This window comes from Neophocaena asiaeorientalis, unplaced genomic scaffold (genome assembly GCF_003031525.2).
Source record: "Neophocaena asiaeorientalis asiaeorientalis breed wild unplaced genomic scaffold, Neophocaena_asiaeorientalis_V1.1 scaffold988, whole genome shotgun sequence".
NCBI classification, from domain to species: Eukaryota; Metazoa; Chordata; class Mammalia; order Artiodactyla; family Phocoenidae; genus Neophocaena; species Neophocaena asiaeorientalis.
Window position 1 is genome coordinate 38597 of NW_020175448.1, and position 19440 is coordinate 58036.

Genomic DNA, 19440 nt, shown 5'->3' on the forward strand with positions numbered 1-19440 from the left:
ACATATGTTCCCATATCTCTTTCCTCTTGCGTCTCCCTCCCTCCCACCCTCCCTATCCCACCCCTCCAGGCGGTCAAAAAGCACAGAGCTGATCTCCCTGTGCTATGCAGCTGCTTCCCACTAGCAATCTACTTTACGTTTAGTAGTGCAGTATATATGTCCATGCCTCTCTCCCACTTTGTCACAGCTTACCCTTCCCCCTCCCCATATCCTCATGTCCATTCTCTAATAGGTCTGTGTCTTTATTCCTGTCATACCCCTAGGTTCTTCACGACACTTTCTTTTCTTAAATTCCATATATATGTGTTAGCATACGGTATTTGTCTTTCTCTTTCTGACTTACTTCACTCTGTGTTACAGACTCTAGGTCTATCCACCTCATTACTGATAGCCACATCTTCTTTATGCATTTATCCGATGATGGACACTTAGCTTGTTTCCATCTCTGGGCTATTGTAAATAGAGCTGCAATGAATATTTTGGTACATGACTCTTTTTGAATTATGTTTTTCTCAGGGTATATGCCCAGTAGTGGGATTGCTGGGTCATATGGTAGTTATGTTTCCTCAATGATTTTAAATGTTAGCCATTTCTGATACTGCTGTTTTAAAGGTAACTGTAGAAATTGTAGCATGCATATTGAAACCACCAAAGTTCAAAATTGTTTATCCTTTTCTGGGAAAATAGGTCTTGAGAATACCACACCCCTCTCCTCTTTAACTTCTTGGAGCTTGAATGGTTTCCAGCCATGTTCTGGAAGATTAGGTTTTCCCTCCTCTCTCCTCTCTTTTCTGGGAGTTAGATTTAACCTGTGTTAGGTCTTTTCACAATAGTCAAGTTCATCCATACTTCTGTTTTTCACCTTTTTGTCTTTCTGTGGTGAGTTTAGAGCAACTTTTTCTCATCACCCACCATTTTTCTAATTTGCTCTTCAACTTAATGTAAATACATTCTTTAAGCCCATTCTATTTGGTTTTTAATTTCAGCTACTGCATTTTTCATTCCTAAAAGTTCTTCTTGATTGTTTTTCAAATCTGCTTGGTCACTTTGCCAAGATTGTCTTTTATCCTTGTAGATACTTTCAGAGAAGTTCCAAATTCTGAAGTCTGTTTGAGCCTGACTTCTGCGGGTGCTGGTTTTTTTATCATGCTGTCTTAGTTCCATCTGTGCTGGACACTGTATGCAAAATATAATTAGCAAGAATATTAAGAGGCCTAGGACAATGGCTTCCTTCTTAGATAATGTGCATTTTGATCTCTCTGGTCTCTGGGGTATCTGTCAGCCTGAAATCCCCTTGATCGAGGCTTGAGATTCCCTGTGCAGACCAGGCAGTGTGAAATTCATTTGTTTTTAAGTTCTAAGGAAGATGGGATTGTTTTCAGCTCAGTTGTTTGTGAGGCTATGGCCCTTTGGGGCCCAGCTAATTGTGGGCAGGGTATCCTATTAGACTGAACTTTACCCTGAGACTTAACTTTGGGCTTTGATTTCTATTCCTGTTTCCTTAAAAGGTCATCAAAAAGAAAGCTGATAGGGCTTCCCTGGTGGCACAGTGGTTGAGAGTCTGCCTGCCAATGCAGGGGATGCGGGTTTGTGCCCCGGTCCGGGAGGGCCCCGCATGCCACGGAGCGGCTAGGCCTGTGGGCCATGGATGCTGGGCCTGTGCATCCAGAGCCTGTGCTCCGCAGCAGGAGGGGCCACAGCAGTGAGAAGCCTGTGTGCTGCAAAAAAAAAGAAAAAAAAAAAAAACAAAGAAAGCTTATAGCCTTTATGAAAAAAGGAAAAATTAATTACCTTGCTCTGAGTTCTTTTTGCTCCTGGTTTTGAGTCTGGAATTTCCTTCCTGTCTTCTCACCCCTTAGGTCCTTTTAAGAGGATTTTTAAGTTTTTTTTTTTTTCTTTTTGGCCACACTGCTTGGCGGGATATTAGTTCTTCCACCAGGGATTAAACCTGTGCCTATAGGCCCAGAAAGTGTGAAAGTGTTGATTCCTAAGCACTAGACCACCAGGGACCTACCTCATAAGAAATATTTTCATACATTGCTTATAGTTTTTTTCAAAAGCAGAAAGGTTGATCCAAAAAAGCCTTGCCCACCATAACCAGAAATTGGAAGCTGGAAGATATTTTAACTGATGAGTCCCTGTGTACTCATTCCCTGTAGAATGTGCTGTTCCTTTCATTCTCGTTGTGTTTGGTGTATGAGAAAGGACTTTCAGGTCAGAGGATGTACAACAGTTCAAAGGGTGATGGGTGCTCTAGTTTATTTAGCAAAACTAAAGAAGTTTACAAGCCAAACTTTATACATGCAGACTGCTAGCAGGACCACTTTAGGTCTTGTTGAGGTAGACGCCCATGGTGGTATCGTGATCAGGATTAAGAATGGTCTCTACATAGTCTGTATTCCTGAGGGAATAGAGAGAAGAGCACACTGTGAAGTAAGAGTGTTGCCAGCCAGATCAGTAAACAAAGGATTTTGTGGCCATCAAGCCATCAGCCACTGCAGCTGTCCCTGAAGGTGAACCCAGAAGGAACTCAAGATAAAAACAGGAAGCCCACCATCAAGCCCTCAGCCACTACAGCCGCCCCCAATGGTGCACCCAGAGGGGACTCAGGATGGGAAAGAACATGATTCTGACCCTAGATAGCTATGGTGCATATCAAAGGGATGCTTTCAGTGAACCTAGGCTGTTGTATCTTCCCATACGTAGAAAAGTGCTAAATTCATTCATGTGAGATGTCTGGCTTTCTTTAATTAACTGTAATCTTTTGACATTCTAACTACCTGCCCTTTGTTACAAAACTCCTATATATCCAAATGTTTCTGGGAAAGGTCAGAGAAGGAAAATCATTATCTTCATCTGGTTTGGAGACACAAAATATGTCACGTGGTCTTTTAATCAAGGATCCTTCGGACAGAGCCTGAAATTCATTTTCTTCCATCATAGATCTCAAGATTGAGTCCCCAGTGAATGTGTGACCCCACAATGGAGATCTAATGGAGGTTTCTGGAGCAGTTGGTACATCTCTAGGAGACACATCTTGAATTTCAGAAGAAATATATGCCATCTCAAATAAAATTTTCTTCAGCTACTTTTCTCACCTTGTTTTTCAACCCTGCGAGTTCACATGCTGCTTTGGCAGACCTACACAGATAAACTTTCTAGACCATCACAGTGGTTCTCAACCTGAGTAGCTGTGACACCATAAGATGACTGGTCTCCTAGCAATTAAAGTGTAACATTCAGCCAGTGTTTACTTCTCTATGAAATTTATCCAGTTAAAGTAAAATATGGGCTGCTTACTTAAACAGTAACTTAAGAAAATGAGATCTGCAAAATCTCATTCCTAAAGAGTCTTTTAAATAAACAAACACATCACATAAGTAAATCCATTTCGTTTCTGAAATAAAAGTGATTTCTCTCCCTTCTACATACATACTCTTAGCACCAGTAGTGTTACCAAACCACACTTTGGTCTGCTCGCCTATGTGCAGTAAAGCCAATCTACTAACACCCGGCTGTGGTGAAGGTAAGTAGCCTTTATTGCAGGTGCCAAGCAAGGAGTCCAGGCAGCTAGTGCTCAAAAGGCCTGAACTCCCTGCAGGCTTTCAGGGAAAATGTTTTTTTTTTTTTTTTTTTTTTTTTTAATGTTTTTTAAAGACAGGGTGAAGGGGGTGGGTTGTGGGTTGCATGATCAGCTCATAGACATTCTTCTGATTGGTTGGTGGTGAGGTCATTGTGAGTCAGCGTCACCAACCTTCTGGTTCCAACCGGTCTGCAGTCTATGTGCTTGTGGGCAGCATGAAGTTAAGTTCTCCCACCTGGTGGGGGTTTCAGTATCTGCAAAACAGCTCAAAGGGCATGGCTCAGAATATGATCTATAGCCCTGGAGGAGGAACTAAAGGTCCTTCACTTTGTTTAATGGCTAAACTATTATTATTTCTGTTTTGCTTCACTGATTTCCTCCCTTTCTGCATATTCTGACTTCTCTGATTAAATTTGCTCTTTGGAACTTGGGGAAGGTCTAGGAGGGTAAAGTTTTTCTACAGACAAGGGCAGGCAGAGGACATTGTGGGGAGTGTCTGTTCCAGGAAGCCTCCATAGTTACAATCCCCCCCCCTTTTTTTGATACCCCTCAGTCTTGAGGGACAGGTAGAGAAAAAGAAAGGGAATAAAGTTTTGGATAGAGAGGTTAATTATAAACATGGCAGAAGAACTCAGTTTTAGTTTCCATTTCTGTTTCAATTTTCCGAACTCTTTGAGGGAATGGGGCAACAACCACTTTGGCTACCACCTAATGAAATGGAGCATAGACCTGCCTAATTTGGGAATGGACACAGAGCTGGAAATACTGTTGAGTTTCAAGTTTAGCATCAATATTTTGCAGTATGAAAACATTCTCTCTTTGATTGTTTTGTTACAGCACCTGGACACACATTTGAAAATTAGCCAACATATTACAATGAGGATAATGATCAAAAAGAGTCCTCTAATTTTAGATGCAACCAGAAAAAATAAGTTTTGGAGTGTGTCCTCTTTAAATATATTCAGTAACCAAGTAAGCTTTTAAATTATTCTATATTTGGGTTTTTCATTTTTCCCAAATTGTACATAATAGGAGCTATTGGCCACTATTCTTGTATCTCTGTGTCACTCTCTCTCTCTTTTATTTTTTTGCCAAAATGTAATTTAAAGCAATTTTATTAGCTAATAGTATTCTGGCTGAATAATCTAGTGCCTTTTGCTGGGAGGCTCTATCTTGAGTTGGCTCATTTGCCACTACAATTTCTAAAGTAGGAGATGGGTTTCACAGTTATGAAGAGACCTTGAGACCAGAAGGTTGTAGCTGGCAGCTGCTAACAGATACTGTTTTGAGAAAGGCTGGTAGTGTCCTTACATTTGATAAAGTTTAGAAAACTCAAGTTCTCAGTAGTATAAGAACATGTCTGAACTCACATCAACAGTGGGCACCCAGCTCCATTTTGGAGGCTTGAACCACAGTTACTCCATTCTGATTTTTAAGTGTACCTTTCATTAATGGCTAAAGCCAATGCACAATGCATGTTTTATAGGCCACAAACAGGATATTTCAGTTAGCTTAAATTTCATATTAAATCATGTATAAGCCAGAGTCACATTACCTCAATATGTGAACATTTCCTCCATCATTTCCCCCTTTTGGTTGCAAATCTTTCAGTGCAAAGCATTGATGATCAAAATACCTGTCCGTCGTTGCTGGGTTGTTTCAGCTGCCTGCCCCAGGTCCAGATCATGTCCCTTGGTGCTAGGCCTCCTTCATATTGGCCTAGTTATCCACATTGGGGGAAAACTAATCAGATATCACAAACATGTTCAGAAGTATGCTAATGGGGAAACATTTTTTAGGGTATACACTTTATCAATCATATCCAGTTGTCACATAAGCATTGTACCCGTGCTTCCAGCAATAAATTTAAAGCAAGCAGTGTTACACATCATGAGAAGTTATACTCTGTGAAAACTCCATTAGAGAACTATTTTCCTATTTTAAACACTGAGGGTAACAAAATTATAGTAGAACAATAACTTTCAAAGTTGATAGGGAGAAAAATATTTGGTAAACAGTACAATTGAATTCATAGGATGGGTCTTACAGGCGTGGTCCAGTTACTTGTGTCAGCTGCCTACCATTGCTGTTGTCTTCTTCTCATGGTATGAATGTTGTTTGGAGTCAGCAGTCCTTTATATTCACCAGTCCAATGCAAAGGCCCTTCTTAAGTGGGAAATATGAATTTAAGGGTTAATTCCCTTTAGTTTCTTTGTGCATGAGGTACTTAAGAATACTCAATAAGGGTTATTTCAGCTAGGTTGGAGATAGTCCTTTAAATTATGCTTTTTTTAGTATGTGGGGTGTGTGATCAGCTCGTGGACATTCTTCTGATTGGCTGGTGGTGAGGTATTTGGGAGTCGGCATTATCAACCTTCTGGTTCTAACTGGTCTGGGGTCTACGTGCTTGTGGGCAGCATAAGGTTAACTTCTCCCACCTGGTGGAGGTTTCAGTACCTGCAAAACAGCTCACAGGACATGGATCAGAATATTATCTATAGCCCTGGAGGAGGAACTAAATGTCCTTCACTTTGTTTAATAGCTAAGCTATTATTATTTGTCTTGCTTTACTGTTTTCCTTTGTTTCCATATTATTCTCATTTCTCTGATTAAAGTTCCTCTTTGGAACTTGGGGAAGGTCTAGGAGGTGAAAGTTTCCTACAGACAAGAGGCCGGCAGGGGACACTGAGGGGTGGAGGGAGGGTTGTCTGTTCCAGGAAGCCCCCATAGGGTTCCACTTGGTTAGAGTAGCATATGGCCTGGTAAATGGACGATGCAAAAAATGAGTAAAGCAAAACAAATGATAAATAGCTCTGTCAGTTTGGAACTGAAATATTTGCAGAACTTGTATACAAAAAAAGCATAGCCATGAAGACAGAAATCAGGTTAATTGCTGCCAGGACCTGGAAGAGGAGCGATTGGGAGTACTATTTAAAGGGCATATACTATTTATAGGGTGATGAAAATGTTTGAGAACTAGAGAGGTGATGGGTGCACAACACTCGGAAGATACTATATGTCATTGAATTGTGTACTTCAAAATAGTTTTTATATTTTGTTTTTTAATTCAGTTTTTAAAGTTGAGTTGGATCTGTTACCACTGATTTCACAATATAAAGTTACTAATCTGTATATTCTATATAAGTAGTCTATACATTAAACAATATTAAAAACATTTCATATTAGTGTAATAAACATGATTTTATTTAGCATGTCTGTAAATGTCTGATACATACTCATGAAGTACAAGATTTTAAGAGAAAGTAGTAGGTTTAGCATTAAGTAGATCCTAAACAGTGGGAGATAACAAGAAAAAGACAGTGTTATAAGTAGAGTAAATTTGTATATGTGTCTAAGAGGAAAATTACTTTTGCTGCAAGAGCCAAAGGATTTTTATTAAAAGATTATGTGGGGGGAATCGGGAAGATGGTGGAAGAGTAAGATGCGGAGATCACCTTCCTCCCCACAGATACATCAGAAATACGTCTACACGTGGAACAACTCCTACAGAACACCTACTGAATGCTTGCAGAAGAACTCAGGCCTCCCCAAAGGCAAGAAACTCCCCATGTAACTGGGTAGGGCAAAACAAAAAAGAAAAAACAGAGACAAAAGAATAGGGTCGGGACCTGCACCAGTGGGAGGGACCTGTGAAGGAGGAATGTTTCCACACACTAGGAAGCCCCCTCGTGGGCGGAGATGGTGGGTGGCGAAGCGGGGAAGCTTTGTAGCTGTGGAGGAGAGTACAGCAACAGAGGGCAAAGCGGAGAGATTCCCGCACAGAGGATCAGTGCCGACCAGCACTCAGCAGCCCGAGAGGCCTGTCTGCTCACCCGCAGGAGTGGGCGGGGGCTGAGAGCTGAGGCTCAGGCTTCAGTTGGAGCACAGGAAGAGGACTGGCGTTGGCAGGTGAACACACCCTGAAGGGGCTAGTCCTCCACAGCTAGCCGGGAGGGAATCTGGGAAAACGTCTGGACCTGTTGAAGAGGCAAGAGACTTTTTCTTCCCTCTTTGTTTCCTGGTGTGCGAGGAGAGGGGATTAACAATGCCGCTTAAATGAGCCCCAGAGACGGGCGCAAGACTTGGCTAAAACTGAGGGCCACAGAGATGGGCATGAGATGCTAAGGCTGGTGCTGCTGCCATCAAGAAGCTTGTGTGTGAGCACAGGTCACTCTCCACACCTCCCCTCCTGGGGGCCTGTGCAGCCCACCACTGACAGCATCCCGGGATCCAGGGACAACTTCCCTGGGAGAACGCATGGTGCAACTCAGGCTGGTTCCACCGGCCTTTGCCATGGCAGGCTCGCCCCACACTCCGCACCCCTTCCTCCTCCCAGCCTGAGTGAGCCAGAGCCCCAGAAGCAGCTGCTACTTTAACCCCATCCTGTCTGAGCAAAAAACAGACGCCCTCCAGCAACCTACACACAGAGGTGAGGCCAAATCTAAAGCTGAGCCCCTGGGAGCTGTGAGAACAAAGAAGAGAAAGGGAAATCTCTCCCAGCAGCCTCAGGAGCAGTAGATAAAAGCTCCGCAATCAACTTGATGTACCCTGCATCTGTGCAATACCTGAATAGACAACGGGTCATCCCAAAGGAGGTGGACTTTGAGAGCAAGATTTGATTTTTCCCCCTTTTCCTATTTTTGTGTGTATGTGTATGCTTTTGTGTGAGATCTTGTCTGTATAGCTTTGCTTTCACCATTTTTCCTAGGGCTCTATCCATTTTTTCTTTAAAAATTTTTATTTTAATAACTTTATTATATTTTATCTTACCTTTTTACTTTATTCTCTTCCTTCCTTCTTTCCCTCCTTCCTTCCTTCCTTACATTCTTCCTCGTTTTCTTACTCTTTTTTCTTCCTTCCTTCCTTCCTTCCTTCTCTCTCTCTCTTTCTTTCTTTCTCCCTTTTCCTCTGAGCTGTGTGGCTGACAGGATCTTGGTGCTCTGGCTGGGTGTCAGGCCTGCAGCTCTGAGGTGAAAGGGATGAGTTCAGGACACTGATACACCAGAGACCTCCCAGGTCCACATAATATCAAGCGGCAAAAGCTCTCCCAGAGATCTACATCTTAACGCTAAGACCCAGTTCTACTCATTGACCAGCAAGCTACAGTGCTGGGCACCCTATCCCAAACAACTAGCAAGAGAGGAACACAACCCCACCCATTAGCAGAGAGGCTGCTAAAATTATAATAATGTCACAGACACCCCAAAACACACCACCGGATGTGGTCTTCCCCACCAAAAAGACAAGATCCAGCCATTCTTTCTTTCTTCTCCCTTTTATTCTGAGCCATGTGGATGAAAGGCTCTTGGTGCTGCAGCGAGGACTGCTGTGCATCTGAGGTGGGAGCACCAACTTCAGGACACTGATCCAAAAGAGACCTCACAGGTCCACATAATATCAAATGGCAAAGATCTCCCAGAGATCTCCATCTCAACATCAGCACCCAGCTTCACTCAACGACCAGCAAGTTACAGTGCTGGTCACCCTATGCCAAACAACTAGCAGGACAGGGACACAACCCCACCCATTAGCAGAGAGGCTGCCTAAAATAATAATAAGTTCCAGTCACCCCAAACCACACCACCAGATGTGGACCTGCCCACCAGAAAGACAAGATTCATCCTCATCCACCAGAACACAGGCACTAGTCCCCCCCACCAGGAAGCCATCACAACCCACTGAACCAAATTTAGCCACTGGAGACAGACACAAAAAACAACAGGAACTATGAACCTGCAGCCTGCAAAGAGGAGACCCCAAACACAGTAAGATAAGCAAAATGAGAAGACAGATAAACACACAGCAGAGGAAGGAGCAAGATTAAAAACCCACCAGACCTAACAAATGAAGAGGAAATAGGCAGTATACCTGAAAAAGAATTCAGAATAATGATAGTAAAGATGATCCAAAATATTGGAAATAGAATAGAGAAAATTCAAGAAACATTTCACAAGAACCTAGAAGAACTAAAGATGAAACAAACAATGATGAACAACACAATAAATGAAATTTAAAATACTCTACAAGGGATCAATAGCAGAATAACTGAGGCAGAAGACTGGATAAGTGACCTGGAAGATAAAATAGTGGAAATAACTACTGCAGAGCAGAATAAAGAAAAAAAATGAAAAGAACTGAGGACCGTCTCAGAAACTTCTGGGAAAACATTAAATGCACCAACAGTCTAATTATAGGGCTTTCAGAAGAAGAAGAGAGACAGAAAGGGACTGAGGAAACATTTGAAGAGATTATAGTTGAAGACTTCCCTACTATGGGAAAGGAAATAATTATTCAAGTCCAGGAAGCACAGAGAGTCCCATACAAGATAAATCCAAGGAGAAATATGCCAACACACATATTAATCAAACTCTCAAAAATTAAATACAAAGAAAACATATTAAAAGCAGCAAGGGAATAACAACAAATAACACAAGAGAATCCCCATAAAGTTAACAGCTGATCATTCAGCAGAATCTCTGCAAGCCAGAAGAGACTGGCAGGACATATTTAAAGTGAAGAAGGAGAAAAACTACAACCAAGATTACTCTACCAGCAAGGATCTCAGTCATGTTTGATGGAGAAATTTAAAACGTTACAGAAAGCAAAAGCTGAGAGAGTTCAGCGCCACGAAACCAGCTTCACAACAAATGCTAAAGGATCTTCTCAAGTCAAGAAACAGAAGAGAAGGAAAAGACCTATAATAACGAACCCAAAACAATTAAGAAAATGGGAATAGGAAAATACATATCGATAATAACCTTAAATGTAAATGGATTAAATGCTCCCACCAAAAGACACAGACTGGCTGAATGGATATAAAAACAACACCCATATATATGCTGTTTACAGGAGACACACTTCAGACATCGAGACACATACAGACTGAGAGTGAGGGGATGGAAAAAGATATTCCATGCAAATGGAAACCAAAAGAAAGCTGGAGTAGCAATTACCATATCAGACAAAGTAGACTTTAAAATGAAGACTTAAAAGAGACAAAGAAGGACACTACATAATGATCAAGGGATTGGTCCAAGAAGAAAATATAACAACTGTCAATATTTATACATCCAACATTAGAGCACCTCAATACATAATGTGAATACTAACAGCCATAAAAGGGAAAATTGCCAGTAACACATTCATAGTAGGGGACTTTAACACCCCACTTTCACCAATGGACAGATCACCCAAAATGAAAATAAGGCAACACAAGCTTTAAATGATACATTAAAATTCTCATTCTATGAGGCCACCATCACCCTGATATGAAAACCAGACAAGGATGTCACCAAGAAAGATATCACTGATGAATACAGATACAAAAGTCCTCAACAAAATGCTAGCAAACAGAATGCAACAGCACATTAAAAGGATCATACACCATGATCAAGTGGGGTTTATTCCAGGAATGCAAGGATTCTTCAATATAAGCAAATCAACCAGGATTCTTTAATATATGCAAATCAATCATTGTGATACACCATATTAACAAATTGAAGGAGAAAAACCATAACGTCATCTTAATAGATGCAGAGAAAGCTTTGGACAAAACTCAACACCGATTTATGATAAAAATCCACCAGAAAGTAGGCATAGAGGGAACTTTCCTCAACATAATACTGGCCATATATGACAAACTCACAGACAACATCAATAGTGGAAAAATGAAAGCATTTCCACTAAGATCAGGAACAAGACAAGGTTGTCCACTCTCACCACTCTTATTCAATACAGTTTTGGAAGTTTTAACTACAGCAATCAGAGAAGAAAAGGAAATAAAAGGAATCCAAATCGGAAAAGAAGAAATAAAGCTGTCACTGTTTGCAGATGACATAATACAACACATAGAGAATCCTAAAGACACTACGAGATAACTACTAGAGCTAATCAATGAATTTGGTAAAGTAGCAGGATACAAAATTAATGCACAGAAATCTCTAGCATTCCTATACACTAATGATGAAAAATCTGAAAGTGAAATCAAGAAAACAGTCCCATTTACCATTGCAACAAAAAGAATAAAATATATAGGATAAACCTGCCTAAGGAGACAATAGACCTGTATGCAGAAAACTATAGGACACAGATGACAGAAATTAAAGATGATACAAATAGATGGAGAGATATAACATGTTCTTGGATTGGAAGAATCAACATTGTGAAAATGACTCTACTACCCAAAGCAATCTACAGATTCAATGCAATCCCTATCAAACTACCACTGGCATTTTTCACAGAACTAGAACAAAAAATTTCACAATTTGTATGGAAACACAAAAGACCCCGAATAGCCAAAGCAATCTTGAGAACGAAAAAAGGAGCTGGAGGAATCAGGCTCCCTGACTTCAGACGATACTACAAAGCTACAGTAATCAAGACAATATGGTACTGGCAAAAAAACAGAAAGATAGATCAATGGAACAGGATAGAAAGCCCAGACATAAACCCACGCACATATGGACACCTTATCTTTGATAAAGGAGGCAGGAATGTACAGTGGAGAAAGGACAGCCTCTTCAATAAGTGGTGCTGGGAAAACTGGACAGGTACATGTAAAAATATGAGATTAGATCACTCCCTAATACCATATACAAAAATAAGCTCAAAATGGATTAAAGACCTAAATGTAAGGCCAGAAACTATCAAACTGTTAGAGGAAAACATAGGTAGAACACTCTATGACAAATCACAACAAGATCCTTTTTGACCCACCTCCTAGAGAAATGGAAATAAAACAAAAATAAACAAATGGGACCTAATGAAACTTCAAACTCTTTTGTACAACAAAGGAAACCAGAAAGAAGACCAAAAGACAACACTCATAATGGGAGAAATATTTTCAAATGAAGCAACTGACAAAGGATTAATCTCCAAAATTTACAAGCAGTTCATGCAACTCAATAAGAACAAACCGAAAACCCAATCCAAAAATGGGCAGAAGACCTAAATAGACATTTCTCCAAAGAATATATACAGACTGCCAACAAACACATGAAAGAATGCTCAACATCATTAATCATTAGAGAAATGCAAATCAAAACTACGAGATATCATCTCACACTGGTCAGACTGGCTATCATCAAAAAATCTAGAAACAATAAATGCTGAGAGGTTGTGGAGAGAAGGGAACACTCTTACACTGCTGGTACGAATGTGATTTGGTTCAGCCACTATGGAGAACAGTATAGAGGTTCCTTAAAAAACGACAGATAGAACTACCATATGACCCAGCAATCCTACTACTGGGCATATACCCTGAGAAAACCATAATTCAAAGTCATGTACCAAAATGTTCATTGCAGCTCTATTTACAATAGCCAGCAGATGGAAACACCCTAAGTGTCCATCGTCGGATGAATGGATAAAGGTGTGGCACATATATGCAATGGAATATTACTCAGCCATAAAAAGAAACGAAATTGAGCTATTTGTAATGAGGTGGATGGCCCTAGAGTCTGTCATACAGAGTGAAGTAAGTCAGAAAGAGAAAGCCAAATACCGTTTGCTAACATATATATATGGAATTTAAGAAAAATATGTCATGAAGAACCTAGGGGTAAGACAGGAATAAACACACAGACCTACTGGAGAATGTACTTGAGGATATGGAAAGGGGGAAGTGTAAGCTGTGACAAAGTGAGAGAGTGACATAGACATATATACAGTACCAAACGTAAAATAGATAGTGGGAAGCAGCCGCATAGCACAGAGAGACAATCTTGGTGCTTTGTGACCACTTAGAAGGGTGGGATAGTGTGGGTGAGAGGGAGGGAGATGCAAGAGGGAAGAGATATTGGAACATGATATGTATAATTGATTCACTTTGTTATAAAGCTTAAACTAACACACCATTTTAAAGCAATTATACTCTAATAAAATGTAAAAAAATAAGTAAAAAAATAATAATGTTGTACACTTTAAACTTATACAGTGCAGTTTGTCAATTATCTCAGTTAAACTGGGAGAAAAATCTATGAAACATTTAAGAGAATTTTGTGACCACTGGTATAAGATTGATTTATCGCTATTAGATTTACAAGAGTTATGTAAGTACTTATAAAATTTCACTGCCAAGATGTTAGATATATTACATTTGTAATTGTAGTTTAAGATATCCAAGAAAATTTAATTGAGTATGCAAGTGATGTTAAATATTCAAGAAATATATAGTCTGTTATGCTTAAGAATTAATTAAATCATAAGTGAAAGTGATTGTCCATATTTTTATGCAAAGATTTTAAGAGTTATAAATAGACTAACAAGATTTATAAATTGAGCTTTTTAGAGGCTTAAGAAATACAAGTTCCCCATTTTAATGTCTTTACCTATTAATAAACAAATTAGTCATGTCAAAAAAAAAAAAAAAAGATTATGTGGAGGGGCTTCCCGGGTGGCGCAGTGGTTGAGAGTCAGCCTGCCGATGCAGGGGACACGGGTTCATGCCCCGGTCTTGAAGATCCCACATGTGGTGGAGGGGCTGGGCCCGTGAGCCATGACCTTGAGCCTGTGCGTCTGGACCTTGTGCTCCACAACGGGAGAGGCCACAACAGTGAGAGGCCCACATACCACACACACAAAAAAAGATTATGTGGAATAATATTTTGTCTGACAACATGGGGGTATCATTGTAAAACAGGATTTCTGTGAAACTTAGTTTTGAATAAAAAGTTTCTTCTTTTTTGAAAAATGAAAACACTCCATTATCAGTTATAATTTCTCTTTGTTCATGGCTGAAAGAATTATTATAACAACATTGTGACTATTTGACTACTTTGGCTTTGGTAAGTGTTTAATATGTGCACAAAAAGTTAGTAATGACTTTTATATTTAGTATATTTTAGGAGGCAGTTTTTCAAACTTAGAAAGAGTGCCATTATTAGGAGCATGACTTTGTGTAATATGGGTTTTAATTCATAATTTTGTGTATTTAGAGTAATAAAATTTCATATCATTATATATTTTGTGAAGATAAAACAAGATACCCCAGTGAAATACAGGTTCATGAATTTTGACAATCCATTCAAAATTTTTTTGCAGAATTGTATAGATTTTTTATTTCACCTTTCAGGGAATTTCCTTAATTTTCTGGCCATTTTCTTAATTTTCTACATACAGCTTCTGTGGGGGATTAGTGATTACTTAGGGCTGCAAACAATGGCAGGTACATGTGTAGAAAACAGGGAGTTAGTGTGAGGAACAGAAAGCAGAAATTACTTAAATGTAAAAATGTCTCATCAAAATCGTGGTTTAGAATTTTGGGGAGCTAGAATGGGTGGATCATGTAGGAAAGAAGAAGGCTTTATGGACTTCCGGGGAAGATGGCCTAATTCAGTTGTCTCCTGGCTCCAAATTACAAACTTTACCTTGAGTCATAATGATAGGAGAAAATGAACAGTTTTATCTTGAAAACATGACTGTAATATGTTGTATCTACTTAACTATGTAAAGAGTAAAATTTCACATTAGCAGACAGCATGTGACGCATTATCACATTCCGTCTAGTCAAGTACTCATTCCATAATAAAACTGTTTTCTTTCCCTTCTCTCTTTATGAGAAGGTTTTCTAGATTGGATGGAGATGTAGTTTTTATCATATTTCTCCAATATGTGTAAATTTTAAACTTCAGACAGAATATGGATGAGAAGGGGAAACCACAGGGGAGATGGTAAGTTAGCAAGCTGAAAATAAGAGACCAGAATCGTGGTGCTTAAGGGAGATGAGTAAAGTCCCCCATTTCAATAAAAGTCCTAGAAAGTTTCCGGTTGAGAGTAAAATCACATTTACCATGTTCCAAAAACATGGAGCAGCAAATAAACAAGGTGTATCTTCCTGTAAACATGCAAGATCAGCTCCTTTACTTTTCTTGGGTCAGCTACTTCTACCTCTCCCATTCTCTCTCGCCTAAACCCAGATATTTCACTGTACTTGGGTCTGGCATAAATCTGGTGACTTAAGGGATTGCATTTTGGAAGCTTGAGACCTCAATTCTGATTTCAAGAGGAGTAAGAAGGCTAGTGAGCAGTGGAGATGGAGAAAGGTGAAGTGTTAATTTATCACAAATTTCAGAGTTGAATATCAAGCTAAGCCTCAATCAAAGCAGCAAGTGAACCATATTCTGAATTATTCAAATGTACTAAGGCATGGGCTATATCAATGTAAACAAGTACTATTACCATGTACATCTGAAGTCCATTGCTCTGTGACTCGACTTCTCTTTAGTATTCCACCGTAAATTTTTGACTAATGATAACCCTCTTCTAACCTCCAAGGCTCTTCCATATGAAGGTGTTTTCATGAGTGTTTTCCAAAAATAAACTTTAGAGGCTAGCTTATGTGTTCTGAGGATAATGGAATGGGTAGACTAGACAGAAAGGTATAATCTACATTAACATTACTTTGATTTATGGATGGCTGGGGAGAGAAAGTGTTTCTTTTTATTCCATAAATTTATTTATTTATTTATTTATGGCTGCATTAGGATTTTGTTGCTGCACGCGGGATTTTTTCTTTTTTCTATTTGTGACGAGCAGGGGCTACTCTTCGTTGTGGTGTGTGGGCTTCTCATTGTGCTGTCTTCTCTTGTTACAGAGCATGGACTCTAGGCACCTGGGCTTCAGTAGTTGTGGCACACAGGCTCAGTAGTTGTGGCACATGGGCTTAGTTGCTCCGTGGCATGTGGGATCTTCCTGGACTAGGTCTCGAACCCAGGTCTCCTGCATTGACAGGCAGATTCTTAACCACTGCGCCACCAGGGAAGTCCCTTCATTTCTTATCATACTGATTTCTCTCTTCTCTGAAGCTCAGAAAGACTTTTGTATAATGATTTACTTGTGGCTTACATTGTGTTCTTCATCTACTTTAATAGTGTCTATCTCTCCCTCTCTCAACCCACTCTTCTCTGTTCTCTTCTCTCTTCCTGTACTGTTTTTTTTTTCCTTTTCTGTTTTTTGTATTCACTTAGTCACTAGGTATTTAATAGACATTTTAAAAAGTTATTTTAAATAAGATTCTTCTTTTGCTAACATGTAACCTTAGCTTGCATTACGTGGAAAGAATGTTTTTATGATATTTTTAGGTGAATAATTACATTAGCTGCAAATGACTACTATGTTTCCATATTTATACTACTTTGTAGGTAGATGTGGACGTTTCATTTGTCTTCTCTCTTCTCTACTTGTAGCTACAGTGTACTTTCAGTCTCATCCCTTTAGGAGATACATTATTTTCTCTCTTTTGTGATAGTATAGTCGATTAGTTCAGATGTTACCTTTCTGATCTATTCTTTGCAAAGATACATTCCATTTGTATTCCTTGTAGATCAGGCTGGCTAGCAAGCAATTATCTGCATCCTTTTGTTTATCTGGGCATATCTATCTAATCAGTCCAAGAGGCAAATATTTTTGTTCACAATTATTGTTTCTCCTCAGAGTTTCTCACCCACTAGTTTTAGCAGACTTTGATGATCCTGCTCTGGATCTATATTTCATCAAAATTGCTGAAAGGTAATAGGTTAATTCTGATACTCATCTATTAGTTGGAATTTTTATGTTTTAGAAAAAGAAGTTTCTTTCATTTACTATTTGATCACCCTGTTTATTTTTATAAATTGTTGAGAGACTTCTTATTACTATTGTTTTTATCGATGGAGGGGACTAGGCAATGCTTAGCTTCCTTCATTTTGCAATCTGTATTTTCTAAGTGTTTCCAAATAAAAGTTTATAACTCTCTTGTAATGCAAACATCAATAAATAAATTTTAAAGGAACAGGGTTCACCTGTTTTTTGTCAGCAGACATCTCAAAACTAAGATGTTTCTTTTCTTTTTTTTTAAGATTCCATATATATGTGTTAGCATATGGTATTTTTCTTTCTCTTACTGACTTACTTCACTCTGTATGACAGACTTTAAGTCCATCGACCTCACTACAGATAATTCAATTTCGTTTCTTTTTATGGCTGAGTAATGTTCCATTGTATATATGTGCCACATCTTCTTTATCCATTCATCTGCTGATGGACACTTAGGTTGCTCCCATGTCCTGGCTATTGTAAATAGAGCTGCAATGAACATTTTGGTACATGACTCTTTTTGAATTTTGGTTTTCTCAGGGTATATGCCCAGTAGTGGGAGGGAGGGAGATGCAAGAGGAAAGAGATATTGGAACATATGTATATTTATAACCGATTCACTTTGTTATAAAACAGAAACTAACACACCATTGTAAAGCAATTATAGTCCAATAAAGATGTTAAAAAAATTTAAAAATATTATCTCTTAAAAAATACCTAAGATGTTCACACTTATGTTTTATTTTTCTCCCCACATGCTGCTTCTAAAAACATTCTTTCAAGCTTCACCAATGAAATACCCAGTGTCAGTTAAGGCAATTCCTTCTCCCTCATCCAACTGCCAGATACTATTTATCAGTCAGTTCCATCCATTCTGTTTGACAAAGAGATGAAGAGATGGTGATGATGGTGATAGTGATGTCACTACGTCCCCAAAACTTCTACATGCCTTTGGTGTATTGTTTATTTACACCACTTTCTCAGGTTTTTTTCAGGTAGATTCTCATATCATAGTAATTTTATAGGTGTGGAGACGATAGCTTCGTGAGGTTAAGTAACCCAAAGAAGTGATGAAGCCATTCTAATCCAGAAGATTGCACTTCTTACCAGAGCTGACTTGGGAGCATCAGTTGATCTCTTTTATTAGTAATTGACATCCTTTATTCTCAGGGTTTTTTTTTGCCCTGAAATCTACTTCGATATTAATATAACCACCCAGCTCTTTAATAACTAGGACTAGGAGGACATGCTTTGCCTTCTATGTGTTTATTATTAACCCGTGTTTCTTTTTTTACTTAATCTTTACTAATTATCCATGTTTTTATATGTATTGTATGCTTCTTGCAGGCAGTATATATTTTGATTAAAAAAAAAATCCAATCCAACAAGCTCTGCCTTTTTATCAGGGCATTTAGACCATTTACACTTACTGTGTATATTCATATAATTTTCTGTTTTCTCCTTTTGTTATTTTTCCCATTTTCCTCATGATCTCTCTTCTTTTAAAATGAAGCAAGTATGTTTCATTCCATTTATTCTCCTTTGATATTTTGTTAGCTGTAACTCTGTGTTTAATTATGCTAGCTCTTGCTTTGAGGTTTGTGGTATACATCTTTAATGTATCACAATCTCCCTTCAGGAGATATTTTATATTTTCGTGTACTATATAAAAAGCTTAAAATTGTATATTTAGAAAAGAAAGGGACTGAGAAAATATTTGAAGAGATTATAGTTGAAAACTTCCCTCATATAGGAAATGAAATAGTTAATCAAGTCCAGGAGGCACAGAGAGTCCCATACAGGATAAATCCAAGGAGAAATACGTCAAGACACATATTAATCAAACTGTCAAAAATTAAATACAAAGAAAGCATATTAAAAGCAGCAAGGGAAAAACAACAAATAACACACAAGGGAATCCCCATAAGGTTAACAGCTGATCTCTCAGCAGAAACTCTGCAAGCCAGAAGGGACTTGCAGGACATACTGAAAGTGATGAAGGAGAAAAACCTGAAACCAAGATTACCCAGCAACGATTTCATTCAGATTTGATAGAGAAATTAAAACCTTTACAGACAAGCAAAAGCTGAGAGAGTTCAGCACCACCAAACCAGCTTTACAACAAATGCTAAAGGAACTTTTCTAGGCAAGAAACACAAGAGAAGGAAAAGACCTATAATAACGAACCCAAAACAATTAAGAAAATGGGAATAGGAACATACATATAGATAATGACCTTAAAGGTAAATGGACTAAATGCCCCCACCAAAAGACACAGATTGGCT

The 19440-nt window shown here is 38.9% G+C and overlaps 1 long non-coding RNA gene across 1 annotated transcript in view; it reads left to right on the forward strand.

Annotated features, from left to right (window-relative positions):
* LOC112415221 (uncharacterized) overlaps positions 1-3088 on the forward strand; it is a 6638-nt gene extending 3550 nt beyond the window's left edge. Inside the window, exon 2 of the long non-coding RNA XR_003006300.1 lies at positions 2944-3088. This is a non-coding gene — a long non-coding RNA (uncharacterized LOC112415221). The remainder of the gene's footprint in view (positions 1-2943) is intronic.
* The last annotated feature ends 16352 nt before the right edge of the window (positions 3089-19440 follow it).